The sequence below is a fragment of the Chiloscyllium plagiosum genome, unplaced genomic scaffold, assembly GCF_037043375.1.
Source record: "Chiloscyllium plagiosum isolate Xiang-an unplaced genomic scaffold, Cpla_swu_hap1 HiC_scaffold_26, whole genome shotgun sequence".
NCBI classification, from domain to species: Eukaryota; Metazoa; Chordata; class Chondrichthyes; order Orectolobiformes; family Hemiscylliidae; genus Chiloscyllium; species Chiloscyllium plagiosum.
This window is the reverse complement of record NW_028270164.1, coordinates 12,242,288-12,258,755: the sequence shown is the minus strand read 5'-3', so window position 1 is coordinate 12,258,755 and position 16,468 is coordinate 12,242,288. Positions and strand designations below refer to the sequence as shown.

Genomic DNA, 16,468 nt, shown 5'->3' with positions numbered 1-16,468 from the left:
ACAGAAATATAAATATAAATGCTTAATCATCTAAATATCCCCAAAGTGTGGACGTACACACACATATAGACACACACGTTCACACACACACAGACACTCTCCCACAATACAAGTGATGGATTATCCCTCAATGCAAAAGGAAAGAGACATGAGAAATAAGAGGAATAGGTCATTCAGACTTTCAGGGTTGTCATTCCATTCTATAAAGTCCTTGACTGATCTACACCTGGTCTCAATTCCTGTTTTGTGCCAGCACCTCATAGCCTGCAACTCATTTGACTATTTCAAACATCTCTCCCCCAGCTCCTCTTCAAATACTTCCAGTGATCTAGCCTCTACAACTCTTTGGGGTAGAAAATTCTCAGACATACACTCCCCTCTGGGAGAAGAAATTCCTTCTCATTTCCATGTTAAATGAATGTCTGTTTATTTTGTAACTATGTTCCCTCGTTTAAGATTCTTCACTAATAGAAATATAATCTCAAGATTTAGCCTGTCAAACTCCCAAAGTATCTTGTATTTTTCAATAAGATCACTCCTCATTCTTCTAAACTCTAATAATAAAGGCCCAACCTGTTTAGCTCTTCTCGATGAATTGCGTCTTTTATCCCAGGAATGGAGCTAGTCAATCTCTTGGACAGCCTTCAATGTCTGTATATCCTTTTGAAAAAACAGAGACCAAAACTGTACATCGTATTCATGCCTGTAGCCTCTGAACACTCTGCATAATTGGAACAAGACTTTGCTCTTTTTAAATTCCCACTCCTTAGTAAAAATCTCACTTTTCTTTTTAAATTACTTGCTGCATCTGCAAGCTAACTTTTTTGTTTTATGCACAAGGACATTCTGCCTTCTCTCTCTGCTGCCCTTTTGTTTTTAATAGCCTGCCTTTTGATTCTTCCTACCAAAACACATGATCTCTCACTTTCCTGCACTAACCTCCATTTGCCAAACTTTTGTCCATCGACTCAACCTGTCTATCTCCCCTTGCAGATTCCTTGTGAGTTCATTGCAACATTCACTCCCACCTGTTTTGCTTCACCAGCAAATATGGATGCATTGCAATCTGCCACTTCCTCCAAGTCATTAACAAAGATGGTGAGCAACTGAGGCCTTACAACTGATCCTTGTGGCACTCCATTAGTTACATCGTTCCAACCTGGAAAAAATCAATTAATGCTGACTCTTGGTCTTCTATGTGTTAGCGAATCCTCAGTCCACTCTAATACAATACCCTCAAAATTGTGAGCTCCTTTCATGTGCAATAGCCTTCTCTGTGACATCTTATCCAATTCCTTCTGGAAATCCAAATACACTGAAAGTGTTCCCCTTTTATCTCTTCTGCTTATCGCATCTTAAATGAATTCTAGCAGATTTTTCGAACATATTTCCCTTTCACAAAACAGTGTTGATTGTGTTTAATTGTACTAAATTTTTCTAAATGTCTTTTGATAATGGACTCTAGCATCCTCCCGACAATGGATGTTACGCTATCTTGCTTTTGGTTTTTCGGCTTTCTGACTGCCTCCCTCCTTAAACAGGGAATCACATTAGCGGTTTTCCAATCCACTGGAACCCTCCTGAAATATTTATACTCAGGTCTCTGCGGTCAATTCTTTTAAAACCTTTTGGATGTCTGCTATCGCATTCTGGTGACTTGTCTGCTTTTCAGTCCTACTAGTTTATCAAATACTTTGTCCTTTGTAATACAGATTATTACAAGACTCTCCACCCATTAGCATCTTTGGGTTATTTATCACATCCTCTGCAGTAAAGACTGTTGCGAAGTAATAGTTTAAATCATCTGTAGTTTCCCTGTCCTTCATTATCTATCCTCCGATGTATCCTCTAAGGGCCCTCACTCACTCTAGCTGTTCTTTTTATATACCTGTAGAAACTCTTGTGATTTGTTTTCATATTTCTTGCCGTTGTGAGTTCCTATTCCCTTTCCTCCCTCTTTATTAGCTTTTTAGTGTCCACTGTTGTTGCATCAAAACAAAAATTCCAAACCGCTGGTCCTACCACTAGTTTTCACTGCTTAGTTTGCATTAGTCTTTAATTGGTTATTCTCCTTAACAACGTTTTGTTAACTATGGGTGTTTCACCCTTCTTGGTGAGCCCTTTTTGACTAGAATACATTTTTGCTGAACATTTTGAAAGATCTGCTAAAATGGCTGCTGCTGGTCATCCACTGATGTTCCCCTTTGTCTATTTTCCCAGCCCACTTTAGACAGCTCTTTCTTCCTACTTCTGGAATTACCTCTGTTTAAGTTGAGGACACTGGTTTTGAAACCCAAATTGCTGTCCCTGAAATTGAATCTTGACTTCTACCATATTGTAATCTGAAACCCGAGGAAGGCCTGTGATCTCCTATGAATGCTCCTTCATTACACGTTACTAAATCTGAAGTGTCTTTTTTCCAGGTAGGTTGTGCTCTAGGATGAGAAACTGAGGACTGCAGATGCTGGAGACCAGAGTCGACACTAGTGTACTGGAAAAGCACAGCAAGTCAGGCAGCGTCTGAAGAGCAGGAGAATCGACGTTTCGGGCAAAAGCCCTTCATCAGAAATGATGAAGCCCTTCCTGATGAAGGGCTTATGCCCGAAATGTCGATTCTTCTTCTTCTCGGATGCTGCCTGACCGGCTGTGCTCTTCCAGTGTCACACTCTCATAGAGTCATAGAGATGGACAGCATGGAAACATACCCTTCGGTCCAACCTGTCCAGGCCGACCAGATATCCCAACCCAATCTAGTCCCATCTGCCAGCACCCAGCCCATATCCCTCCAAACCCTTCATATTCATATAACCATCCAAATGTCTCTTCAATGTTGCAATTTTACCAGCATCCATCACATCCTCTGGGAGCTCATTCCATACATGTACCACCCCCTGCGTGTAAAAGTTGCCCCTTAGGTCTCTTTTATGTTGTAATTGTATCAGCCTCCACCATTTCCTGTGGCAGCCCATTCCACACACGTATTACCCTCTGCATGAAAATGCTGCCCCTTATGAAAATCTTTCCCCTCTCACCCTAAACCTATGCCCTCTAGTTCTGGACTCTCCAATCCCAGGGAAAAGACTTTGTCTATTTATCCTATCCATGCCCCTCATAATTTTGTAAACCTCTATAAGATCACCCCTCAGCCTCCAACGCTCCAGGGAAAACAGCCCCAGCTTGTTTAGCCTCTCCCGATAGCTCAAATCTTCCAACCCTGGCAATATCCTTGTAAACCCTTTCAAGTTTCACAACATCTTTTCAATAGGAAGGAGACCTGAATTGCATGCAATATTCCAACTCCCAACTCCTGTAATCAATACGCAGACCTATAAAGGAAAGCATATCAAACACCTTCTTCAGTATCCTATCTACCTGTGACTCCACTTTCAAGGAGCTATGAACCTGCACTCCAAGATCTCTTTGTTCAGCAACACTCCCAAGGACCTTACCATTAAGTGTATAAGTCCTGCTAAGATTTGTTTTCCCAAAATGCAGCACCTCGCATTTATCTGAATTAAACTCCATCTGCCACTTCTCAGCCTATTGGCCCATCTGGTCCAGATCCTGTTGTAATCTGAGGTAACCCTCTTCGCTGTCTACTACATCTCCAATTTTGGTTTCATCTGCAAACTTACTAACTGTACCTCTTATGCTTGCACCAAAATCATTTATGTAAAAGACAAAAAGTAGAGGACCCAGCACTGATCCTTGTGGCACTCCACTGGTCACAGGCCTCCAGTCTGAAAAACAACCCTCCACCACCATTCTCTGTCTTCTACCTTTGAGCCAGTTCTGTATCCAAATGGCTAGTTCTCCCTTTATTCCATGAGATCAAACCTTGCTAATCAGTCTCCCATGGGGAACCTTGTCGAACGCCTTACTGAAGTCCATCTCGATCACATCTACTGCTCTGCCCTCATCAATCTTCTTTGTTACTTCTTCAAAAAACTCAATCAAGTTTGTGAGACATGATTTCCCACGCACAAAGCCATGTTGACTATCCCTAATCAGTCCTTGCCTTTCCAAATACATGTCCATCCTGTCCCTCAGGATTCCCTCCAACAACTTGCCCACCACTGAGGTCAGGCTCATCGGTTATAGTTCCCTGGCTTGTCTTTACCACCCTTCTTAAAACAGTGGCAACACGCTTGCCAATCTCCAGTCTTCTGGCACCTCACCTGTGACTATCGATGATACAAATATCTCAGCAAGAGGCCCAGCAATCACTTCTCTAGCTTCCCACAGAGTTCTCAGGTACACCTGATGGAGTCCTGGGGATTTATCCACCTTTAACCGTTTCAAGACATCCAGCACTTCCTCCTCTGTAATCTAGTCCTTTTGCAAGATGTCACCATCTATTTCCCTACAGTCTATATCTTCCATATCCTTTTCCACAGTAAATACTGATGCAAAATATTCATTTAGTATCTCCCCCATTTTCAGTGGCTCCACAGAAAGGCCGCCTTGCTGATCTTTGAGGGGCCCTGTTCTCTCCTTAGTTACCCTTTTGTCCTTAATATATTTGTAAAAACTCTTTGGATTCTCCTTAATTCTATTTGCCAATGCTATCTCATGTCCTCTTTTTGCCCTCCTGATTTCCCTCTTAAGTATACTCCTACTTCCTTTATACTCTTCTAAGTATTCACTCCATCTATCCTGTCTATACTTGACATATGCTTCCTTCTTTTTCTTAACCAAACCCTCAATTTCTTTAGTCATCCAGCATTCCCTACACCTACCAGCCTTCCCTTTCACCCTGATAGGAATATACTTTCTCTGGATTCTCGTTATCTCATTTCTGAAGGCTTCCCATTTTCCAGCCGTCCCTTTACCTGCGAACATCTGCCTCCAATCAGCTTTCGAAAGTTCTTGCCTAATACCGTCAAAATTGGCTTTCTCCAATTTAGAACTTCAACTTTTAGATCTGGTCTATCCTTTTCCATCACAATTTTAAAACAAATAGAATTATGGTCGCTGGCCCCAAAGTGTTCCCCCACTGACACCTCAGTCACCTGCCCTGCCTTATTTTCCAAGAGTAGGTCAAGTTTTGCACCTTCTCTAGTAGGTACATCCACATACTGAATCAGAAAATTGTCTTGTACGCACTTAAGAAATTCCTCTCCATCTAAACCTTTAACACTATGGCAGTCCCAGTCGATGTTTGGAAAGTTAAAATCCCCGACCATAACTACCCCATTATTCTTCCAGATAGCTGAGATCTCCTTACAAGTTTGTTTCTCATACAGCTTTAAGAAACAATTGCTGATACACTTGTCCATCTGGGCAGTTGGGTCAATATGCAGATTAAAACCATTCATGACAATTGTCATGTCCTGCTTACATTGTGCTACGTTGAGGCAACTCTTCATGTGCCCATTAAAGATTCCCACTCATGACTTTTTACTCTTGCTATGCCTCCTTTCCATCAAAACTCTTTGCACATCACAATCTCCAATCCTCCCATATTAATACTCACTGTCACACTGATGCTATCCATTATTAGCAACATTGACTCACTTTCTTTACCCCTTTTTATTTTGCCTGTTCTTCCAGAATGTTGAATACCCCTGAATATTGAGTGCCCAGTCTTGGTCACCCTGAAACCATGTCTCTGTAATAGCTATCAAGTTACATTAATTTATTTTTAATTCAGCCATCAATTCATTTATCTTGATATAAATGCTGCATGCACAACTTTTATCTTTGACTTGTTGCTACCGTTATTAATTCTGGTTTTAAATGTTACCCCTTCCTGTCACACTTTCCTTATCATTCACACCTTTATTACCCTGCACCTCTGCTGTCACATTTTTAAAAATTGGTTTATAGTTTGCATTCAGTTGAATCCCTGTCCCACAACTAATTAAAGTCCTATCTACCATCCTGAGATGTTCAATTCACCAGGATTCTGGTCTAGTATGATGCAAAAGAACAGCTCTTTCATATCCCAGTACTGGGATGGTGCCAGTGCATCATGAATCCAAATCCATTTCTCTTGTACCAGTCTTTGAGCCATGAACTTACCACTGTAATCTTATTCAGTGTATACCAATTTGCATGTATCTCTGATAGTAATCTTAAAATTATTAACTTTATTGCTCTGCTTTTTAATTTAGCCTGAGTGTCTATAATCCCTTGAGAACTTCTTTCCTAGTCTCAGGCGACTGTCTGTGTGGAGTTTGTACATTGTCCTTCTGTCCCTGTGGGTTTCCTCATGGTGGTCCGGTTTCCTCCCACAATCCAAAGATATGCAGGTTAGGTCAATTGGCCATGCTAAATTGCCCATAGTGTTCAGGGATGTGTGGTTTAGGTGCATTATACTGGGGGAAATGTAGAGGAATAGGGTAGAAGAATGGGTCTGGGTGGGTTACTCTTTGGAGGGTCGGTGTGGACTTGTTGGGCTAAAGGGCCTGATCCACACAGAAGGGATTCTATAGTCCCACCTATGTTATTGTATCAGTGTGGATTATGTTAACTGGAACTTTCACCTCCCACTTAAAGTTCTCCTCGAGCCCAGAAGAGATGTCCTTAACCTTGGTACCATGTAGCTAACACAGCCTTTGAGATTATTTTTGCTGCAGAGAACAGTGCCTATTCCCTTAAATATACTGTTCCTTATTGCTACCATATTCCTCTTTTCTCCCCCTGTTGAATATGGCTGTGTACAATGGAGCTTTAGTCAGTTTGCTCATCCTCCCTGCAACATTTGCTACAGATGTGGACAACATGGATCACACCAGTGTCTAGGAGCTCCCACATACTACAGCTGTAACACATCACCTACCCTACCATCCCAATTCTATTTAATTAATTAAAGTTGGACATTAAAAGTTTTAAGTGCACTTCCTAACTATACTCCAGCCATAATGAAGTCTCACCCTGACTTAAGCCTTTGACCAACCAAAAGAATAAAGCATACGATGTGGTAGCATACATTATTAAGTCACTAGTCATGTTATCTCTGGACAATCTGCAGACACAGCTTGCTCAGGAAGTACAAGCGTCTCTTTCAGAAGAGCAAATCAGTTTCAACTTGAAGTCAACATGTGTGTTTTCTTTTCGGAAATAGATGAGCATACCAACATAAGAACTTGGAGCAGGAGTAGGCCATCTGGTCCATTGAGCCTGCTCCGCCATTCGATAAGATCATGGCTGATCTTTTTGTGGCTGCAGCTCCACTTACCAACCTTCATACCTTAACCCTTAATTCCTTCATTGTTCAAGAAAATATCTAAATTTCCAATTTGCTGGAACTGCCCCAGAGTCCAGCGAATTTTGTAAAATTACCACAAGTGCATTTATTACTTCTCCCGTCATCACTTTTAGCACCCTGGGATGCATTCCATCAGAGCCAGGAGGCTTGTCTCATCCAAGATAATGGAGCTAAAGATAGATCAGCTGGGTAGTCATTCTTTGCAGGCTTGTCCCTTTAATCAAAGACCAGGTAAAACCAGCTCCTCTCCAAGCCCCAAAATGCTCAAACAGCCCCAAAAAGGGTCTATAGCAAGGCAGACTGTTAACACTAGTTTTGATTAGAGTGGTCCTGAAAAGGCACAGCAGGTCAGGCAGCGTCTGAGGAGCAGGAAAATCAATGTTTCGGGCAAAAGCCCTTCATCAGGAAGTTTCCTGATGAAGGGCTTTTGCCCGAAACGTCGATTTCCCTGCTCTTCGGATGCTGCCTGACCTGCTGTGCTTTTCCAGCACCACTCTAATCTAAACACTGTTAACACTAGTTTGAAAAATACCTTGCTCATGTCCATAATGACCTTTTCAAATCACTTCTTTTGCAGGAACCACTCCAGGTATTTCCACAAAACTTGAAGGACTGTAGAAAACTTGAGCTGGAAATAAAATCCATTATTATTCCATAGTCCATCGAAACTCAAGTCCTCCAAGAAATAGTAAGTGTCTTCCAATTTTTTTAAAAAATTGCTAACTGAATGCTGTGGTGGGATTTGAATCTCTGCCTCTCATTAATTAGTCTAGGTTATTGTATAATGAGTCCAGTTAAATAATCACTATCCTACCAGTATCAGTGTTCTGGATCCAGCTGGAATTTGGCCATATGTGCATCTTCTAGGTCTACGTGGGATTGAATCAAGAACAATACAGGCCCTTCGGCCAACATGTCTGTGCCAACCGTGATGCCATTCTGAATTGATCCCATTTACCATGGTCCATCTCTCTCTATTCCCTACCTGTTCATGATTATGTCTAAATGCTTCTTAAATATTGCTTTCATATCTGTTTTTACCACCTCCCCTGGCAGTGTATTCCAGGCACTTACCACCCTCTGTGTAAAAAAAAACTTGCCTTGCACACTCCTTAAATCTTTCCCCCTCTCACCTTAAACCTTATGCCCCAGTATTTGACATTTGAACCCTGGTGGAAAAATACTCTTAACTATCTGTCTTATCCATTTTTAATAACTTCTATCGGGTCACTCCTCTGTCTCTGATGTTCTAGCAAAAACAATCCAAGTTTGTCCAACCTCTCTTTATAGCAAATACACTCCAATCCAGGTAGCATCCTGGTAAACAAATAAAAACCCAAACAATTATAGATGCTGGAAAACAAAAATTGCTGGAGAAGTGAGCAGATCTGGTGCATCTGTGGAGAGACAGCAGAGTTAACGTTTCAGCTCTAGTTTAGTGACCCTTCTTCAGATTTGGAGTTTTCCCAGCAATTTCCGTTTTTGGAATGTCCTGTTAAATTTCTTTTGCACTCTCTCTCTACAATGTCTCCACATCCTTCCTATAGTGCGGTGACCAGAACTGCGCACAGTACTCCAAAAGTGACCTCACTGAAGTTGTACATAGCTGCAACATGACTTGTCAACTTTTGTAAGTAGGCATGCCATAAAAATCCTTTGCCACCCTGTGGACCTGTGTTTCACCTTTCAGAAAGCTATCCGCCAGCACTCCAGAATCCCTCGGTAAATCAATGCTCCTAAGGGTCCTGCCATTTACTGTGTACTTACCCCTTGCATTTTACTTCCAAATGCGTCACCTTGTACTTGGCCAGATTAAACTCCATTTGCCATTTCTCTGCCCGACTATCGAACTGATCTATATCCTTTATGTGCATAACTTCTGAACTGCGTTGTTAATAATTTTGTCTCAAGGACAAGTGATTTAAACCTGGAGGTGAGCAAGGATGGCTAGAATTTTAGGAACTCTCATTTGGCCATCATGGTCTTCAACAAACTGAAGTGTGACCTCAGCTACTTGTCCGATGTTTTAGTCGGTAAAAAGACTTTGGGGTATATTGTGGTTCATGACTTGAGTGTCCATAACGTGCCCTTTACAGTCAGTTCTTTTATAATGCAATGGTTGTGTTCTTGTGCAATCCCGCATTGTAGAAAAGTTGCGCTTTAGAAACATCACTTAGTGTTGTAATCATGTTACAGCCAACACACGTTTTAAATTTTCTTGCTTTACAAACAGTGTCCCCAATTCGTCAATCGCATTACAGCGAATTTGCATTGCCTAAATGCGTGTTATAACAGAATGACCTGTATATATTTCAGAATGCAAGTTACTCGGGTCGTTTGTTTTTCAGTAATCTCTTTTGTGGGTGCATCTATTTATATGGGTTTTAAGATTATTATAGGGGAAGTAGGACAGACACGTTTCCATTGCTGTTCAAGTGCATCCTATCTTGTATTGTAATTTAAACATTTTTTTTAATTTTAAAAATTTTATTTGTGCATCTTACATTGAAGCATCTTAACCTTTCCTCAGTTTATGGTTCTTCTGAAGAGTAGGTGGCATGTTGTAATGTCACTAGACTAGTTAACTGGAACCCCCAGGCTAACATAAGAACTAGGAGGAGGAGTAGGCCATCCAGCCCTTGAGCCTGCTCCGCCACTCAATAAGATCATAAGCTAGTCTTTTCGCAGACTCCGCTCCACTTACCCACATTTTCACCATATCATTCTGGGGACACGACAGATGATAGAATTTTAGTTGAATCAAAAAACAATGAAGTCTGGAATTAAGAGCTTGCCTAATGGTGACCATGTACCTCCTGTTGATGGTTGTAAAAACCCATGTGGTTCACTGATGTCCCTTTAGAGAAGGAAATCTGTCCTTACCTGGTCTGGCCGACATGTAATTCCAGACCCAAAACAAAGTGGCTGACTCATAACTGCTCTCTGGGCAACTGGAGATAAAAAATATATTGTTTTTTGTAACAGCACCCCACATCACATGTAGGCTTGAAACAAAAATTTCCACAATGATCAGAAGTCTCTGTCCCTTTTGTGACAAACCCATCATTAATTTTTTTTCATCAGATTTGTCTTGAGGTTTCTTCTCTAAACCCTAGCTCCTACCAGCTATGATAACAAAGTTGCTGCCTTTTGAGATTTGGGCTTTGATAAGACTTGTTTATGTTAAGAACACTTCTTGGTAAGTGTTCACCCAGAGATACATTTCCAACTATAGAGATGCGTAAGGCAGTACGGTGCATGTGGACAGATTATTCTGTCAGGTAATTCTGTTTTCTAAGCAGTATTTTCTTTTACAGTATTGCTGTTGTTTGTGTTCCTCTGAACTTTTGCCTCATTCTTCTTCAGCTTTTGTATTTATGCATCCTTCCTGTAGTTGGTATCTTAATCCTATTGCAATCACAATGTTTTGCTCAAAGTTCTCACAAAGGAGACAAGAATGGATTATTGTGTTGGCTTTTTAACTGAGACAAGATTTTGTTATGGAAAAAGGCGTAGGATTGGGGGAGAGTAAAATCAGTCCTGGAAAATAGTGGCAATTTTCATGAAGATCTGATGTGATTAAGTCAATGCTTTGTTCCAAAGATGCACCTTTTGATATCCTGCTGTTCACTGTGATTCTATACATGTTGCACAGTTTTGTTTGTTGACAACCTGTTTAATAAATTACTACTTATTCACTGAAAATTGCAACACCTTCCATTGGTTGGAAGAATTGAGATGCTCCATGACCTATTGCAAATCTATTGCTGTCTCTTGTGGGTTAATTTTCAAAGGGAAACATCTGAGTTGACTCCATAAGAGTGAGCAGTTTTCAGCTTTTCTAACCAACAAAAAATAAAAAGGATTTTGTTTTAAGTTGCCTTTTATGCCACAATGCTGGAAAGAGTTGTCATCATTTAAGAATGTAGCTTCTATTTTGAAGTTAACACATTCTGAAGTCGGTGGTGATGGTTAATTGTATTCATGTGATGTTGGGGACTTAGTGATATTCATGTACATAGCACCATGTGCCTATGGGCTCATTGGTCTGAATATTCCTCATCTCATCTAATTCTTGTATACTAAGCACACTTAGGCCTGGTTAGCACTTGAATGATAAAGGTCAATTTGCCATTGTCCTATCAAACCACTGGATGGCTCTCTCATTACAGAGAGACAACTGATGGTCGTTTAACCTGACAGTCACTATGTCTTGGATAAGGGGAAAGAGTGAGAAGGTGAATCCTTTTCTGGTAACCTCAGCTAGTGTGTGAATTGAACCCACACTATAAGCATCACACTTCATTGCAGACCAGCCATCCAGCTAACTGACCTCCGAGGCATACCAGACACAGTTGTCTGGGTCTTCTGATGCAGTGACAGTGTCCTTGCCTCTGGGCCAGAAGGGAGAAAGGTTCAATCCCACCGCAATGACCACGGGAGTGTGCTGTAACTTGTCCTAGCAGGTTAACGAAATATAAATTGTGCAACAGCAGGGAAATAAAAGGGAATATGTTGAAAGACTACAATATTCAGTGTGTGTCCTAGCTAAATGTTTGATTGTAAGTAAGGACTAGATTCCAGTACCTTTTTCCTTCACCACCTGAGATTTGAGAAATTTAATCTCTTATTTTTAATGTGTAGAAGCAGCAAGTTTTATGATTCCCAGTGCACCTTCCAATATAAATTTTACTGACCTTGTGCTTGGTTTAGAGCCCAGGTCTTACTTTGAGAGTATATTCAGTCTGATATTTAAGTAGAGCACATGACTGTAATTGTACTGTGGGATTTTTGCTGACTAACATCTGGATATTTGGCTGAAAACTATAACACTCCATATTTTGAAAGTGAATGTTTGTGGGGTCTATTATCCTGAACTGGTGGAAAATAGCTATGATTTAAAAATGCCCAAACCTCAATCCTATTGCACTTAAGTCATCCTTCCCATGACCTTTGAAACGGTATAAACTCTTTCGCTTCCTCAACTTCCACGTCATCCTGTAAAAGATTTAGCATTACACTGTTATCATTTGTCCATCTTGGCTGTTAAAATTTTATTATCCTGATCCCTGAGAGATGTGCTGTAAAGAGGAAGGACCATTTTAGCATTTCCTGGTTTGGCCTGAAATAACTAGTTACTTTGAATTCAATCTTGTGAATTAAGAAGTGCTGAAAGCAGATGCCGAGTTCTGAAGGAATTAGAATGAGGTTTCATCATCATCCGTGATCTGATGATATACCCACTAGTCAGGATCTAGTTTTGGAGCCAGGCTGACTTAGCCAGTGTTCTGATGGTGGATTCTACGTCATTATGTTGTCTTTATCATTTCTTTCTTCTGGATCCCAGCGTGTGTGTGTGTGTGTGTGTTAGCTTCTTGTTCTTGCAGAAAGGATTATTTGGGGGTGAGGGGGTTACTGTGCATGCTTTCTTTTGCAATGTTACTTGCTAAAAGGTAAGCTTTTAAACGTTCAGTGTGCACATTACTAAATGAGTTAGTGAGTGGAATGGAGTGATTAGCAAGTAACTGGGTACTCCTTGTTCATCTTATTTGTTTTCTATTTCTTTTTGTGATGCTTTTTTTTTTGGTTTTGCCCCCACCCCACACACCCCAACCACCATTTTGCCTTCTTTAAGAAGTTTCATCAGAACTGGGGAAATGTTAGAAATGTGAATGGTCTCGACCTGAAATGTTAACACTGTTTCTCTCTCCGCAGGGACTGCCAGACCTGCCGAGTGTTTATGTTTTAGGTTTGGAACAGAAATTGCTCATTTGACCCCTTGAACTATTTTTGGCCATTCACTGCTAACACAGCTGGTCTGAAACCTAAATCCGTATATTCCCCTTTTGCCCTATATCTGAAACTATATTGGCTAATCTTAGATCAACTGTTACCCTGGAATCTAGGATTGTGTGTCTTTTCAGGGTGGTCTTCCAAACTTCGACCAGACTTCTGTGTGTAGAAATGGTTCCTAATTTCAGTCCTGCAAGTCTTGCCTTTTAATTTTAGATGCTCCAGTGCCTGTATCTATCGAGTATTAGAAATAGTTTCTCTTGACCTCCTGTTTTATCCCCTTAATATCTTGAGAAGTTTGATGGAAATCATCTCTTAAACTTGTAAATAGAACCACGCTCTCTCCTTGTAGTTTAACCCTTGGGAATTCAGATATTACGGTAAATCTATTCTGCTCCCCCAAAGGTTTAATGTCCTTCCTAAGATATGATACCTAAAACTGCTCATGGGTTTGATTTAACCAGGGCTTCTTATCACTGAAACATAACTTCTTTACTCCTGAATTCTAGATCTTTGGATATAAAGGTCAATGCTTCATGAGGCTTTTTGATAATTGTCACTATCGCCTATGCCATTTTAATTATCTGCATACCCAGGCAATTGCTTTGGTTGTCCACTGTTTCAGTAGTGGCTCAGTTGGTAGCACTCTCACTTTGGAGCCTGAAGGTAGAGCGTTTGAATCTCTCTGTGGCACTTGAACATATAAATCAATATTAGTACTCCAAGAGGTACTGAAGGAGTGTGCATTGTTAGATGTGCTTTGGTGTTTATGATCATAATTCCACATCAGGTGCTATTGAGATCAGTTGTTTCCCTCAATTTAATATCCTTCCATTTCGACTATAGGAAACCAGACTCCAAGGCCAATAGAATCCACCTTGTCTCCCAACTAAGAGGTGTGGACTTGTTGGGCTGAAGGGCCTGTTTCCACACTGTAGGGAACCTAATCTAAGGAAGAAAGCCAGCCAATAGTGCTTCCCCTTTCCCAATTGTCTAAAATCCAACTTTTTGTTTTTTAACTAGATTGTAATTTTCCTGGATAAGGATCATTGAGAAGATCCTCACTGGATATTGCTAGGAATATTAGATGGATATAACAATGCAATAAGAGTTGGGTTGACCGAGTCCTTTGAAACAGAAAACTAGTCAAGACAACTTAAATTGAAAGTATACATATGGACTTATCACAGTAAGAAAGTATGGAACTTTTGCTTATCAAGAGTATAAATCACAAAACTAAATCAGTTTTAAAAAGAAGACAAAATGACAAGTTCTTGTATCTGAGAGAATCCAAAATTTTTATTCCTTTCAGATGTCAGACTTTAAAAGGAAGCAAGAATAGCCAACAAACCTCAGAGTAAGGGTGCTTTTATCCCCAAGAGTCTCATTAGCTTCAGCATGAATCTGAAGTGGACGAGACTAAATTCAATGCATTTCCTCACGATTCAATTTATGTTGAGATATTTGGAATGGATTTTATTTTGACAGTGTATTATGTAAAGGTTGCATGGTAAATGGTCATTCAATCTGGTCCGCTTGGATGAGTTGGACTGAAGGGTCTCCTTCCGAGCTGAATGGTTCTAATCAGTTATAGACCACCTTATTAATAAGCTGCTTTTAAGTAGAGAGGATCAGCTACTGCAATGAGTTTGGAAATTGTTCAGTTTCTAAAACTTTATTTTTAATTAATCCTTGAAACCTTAAGTGCTATGTAACAGTCACGTTGGTCAAATTGTTGAGTCAAATTAGTACATTTAGAAAGGTGCTAAGACATGGGGACCTGAAGTTGCTTCATCCAACTGTGTTTTAATCATTAGAGCCAGTATTATGTTAGTGTGAGTGTCATCATACAATTCCCCTGCATATTCCTTTTGTTAGGTATGTGTAATCTTTATCAGCAACTTCACATTGTTGTGAAGGGAGTTGACCATATTGGTTTTGCAAGCTGACTTTGTCCTTAACACAAAAAAGTGCAGTTTATGTACATTTTTTTTACTGAAAAATAACTTTTTAAGCAAGTTTTCCTGCATCAATCCTATGTATTTTGACACTTGGTTCTTGGCAGTACAAATTTCAAGTGAGATGCTAAACCAAGACTTTGGGTCTTCTGGATGGAAAAATGTTCCATGGCACCAAATTTGAAGAGGAATAAGAAAATTCTCTGTGGTGCCTTGGCCGGTATCTTAAATCTGTTTTTATGGTGCAGATTGAGATAAATAATGTGCTATTATAACAGTGTTTTTGGTGGGAACTTGCTGTGTGTAAATTAGTTACGGTGTTTGCTATGATACAAGAGTAACTACAAGTCCAAAGCACTTTAATGGCCATACGGTGCATCGGGGTGTCTGGAGGTTCTGAAACACTCTGTATAAATGCAACTGTGCCTTTTCTCTTTTGAACATTTGGAAAATATCTGGCTCCATTCATTTTAGATACAAATATGGCAAAAGGAAAGATATTGCATAGTTCTGATCTGGGTTGCATAGCCTGAAATGGTGGTGGAAGCCGATTCAGAGCAAAGTTTCATGTTGGAATTGAATGCCCACTTGTAAAGGAACAATTAGCAGGGCCTTGGGGAGAAGTGGCATACATTGGATTGCCTTTTCAGACAGCTAGAAGGTATATGATAGGGCTGAATGGCCCTTTTCTTTTCTATTGTAAAGTTCTCAGACTTGGTTGTAACGGATTTTGTTTTGCTCAATATTTTAGTTGCTTATGCAATTTGTAGCGGCTTTTGAACTGAAATGAACGCTGTCGCTCACATCATTTTTTTTGTCTCAAACTGTTGTTCTTAATTGTATTGCTGAGAACTGCTTCTGTTTCCTTTGTAGATGTAAAGATACTTTATGCTCAAACAGCACATCTCTGTCCTTATATCAAATCTAGTCTTTAATCTTCCCATTAGATAAAGCTGTGAACTTGTTTATTTAATATTGCTGATTTTTGTTCCAGTACATACAATCTACTATTGAAACCAACAGAAATGAATTGTAAAAGACAAATAGTTTAATTCCACTTGAGACATTTCAGTGGTATATTTAATATTATATTTCCCAAATGTAGGATGCAGTTTGGATGTGTTTACTCCATTACAAGTGGCTATACTACAAAATGTACTTTTAGTCATTTGCTTGTACACAACTTGAATGTTGCTGGGAAAACAATATTTAGACAATGACTGACAGTTAACTGCCAAATTTTGAAAATATTTGGCAGTTAATGGTCAATCATCACCTAATTGGTGCATTCATCATGGTAAATTTCTCTACCAGTCTGCATAGTCTTCCAAGTAACCAGCACACTCTTCTTGTACAGTAAAAAATGTTGTTCTCTCTTTACATTGGCATTTCTTGCAAACTGTCCTGATGAGCAGAAGAGTAAGTCTCAACAGAATGTTTTCTTTTTAGCAAAATGCATGTTGTTTAAAACCACAAGGACTTTAGCGAGAACAAACAAAGAGAT

At 40.0% G+C, this 16,468-nt stretch overlaps 1 protein-coding gene across 4 annotated transcripts in view; it reads left to right on the top strand.

Moving 5' to 3' along the window:
* The window catches only part of sox13 (SRY-box transcription factor 13), a 188,608-nt gene that overhangs the window by 43,415 nt on the left and 128,725 nt on the right, over positions 1–16,468 (top strand). For 3 of the 4 annotated variants that reach the window (XM_087973488.1, XM_043716425.2, XM_087973486.1), the window contains exon 2: positions 7,791–7,901. The exons of the other annotated variant lie outside the window; for it this stretch is intronic. The gene's annotated coding sequence lies outside the window, so the exon portion shown is untranslated. The remainder of the gene's footprint in view (positions 1–7,790; positions 7,902–16,468) is intronic. 4 annotated transcript variants of the gene reach the window in all.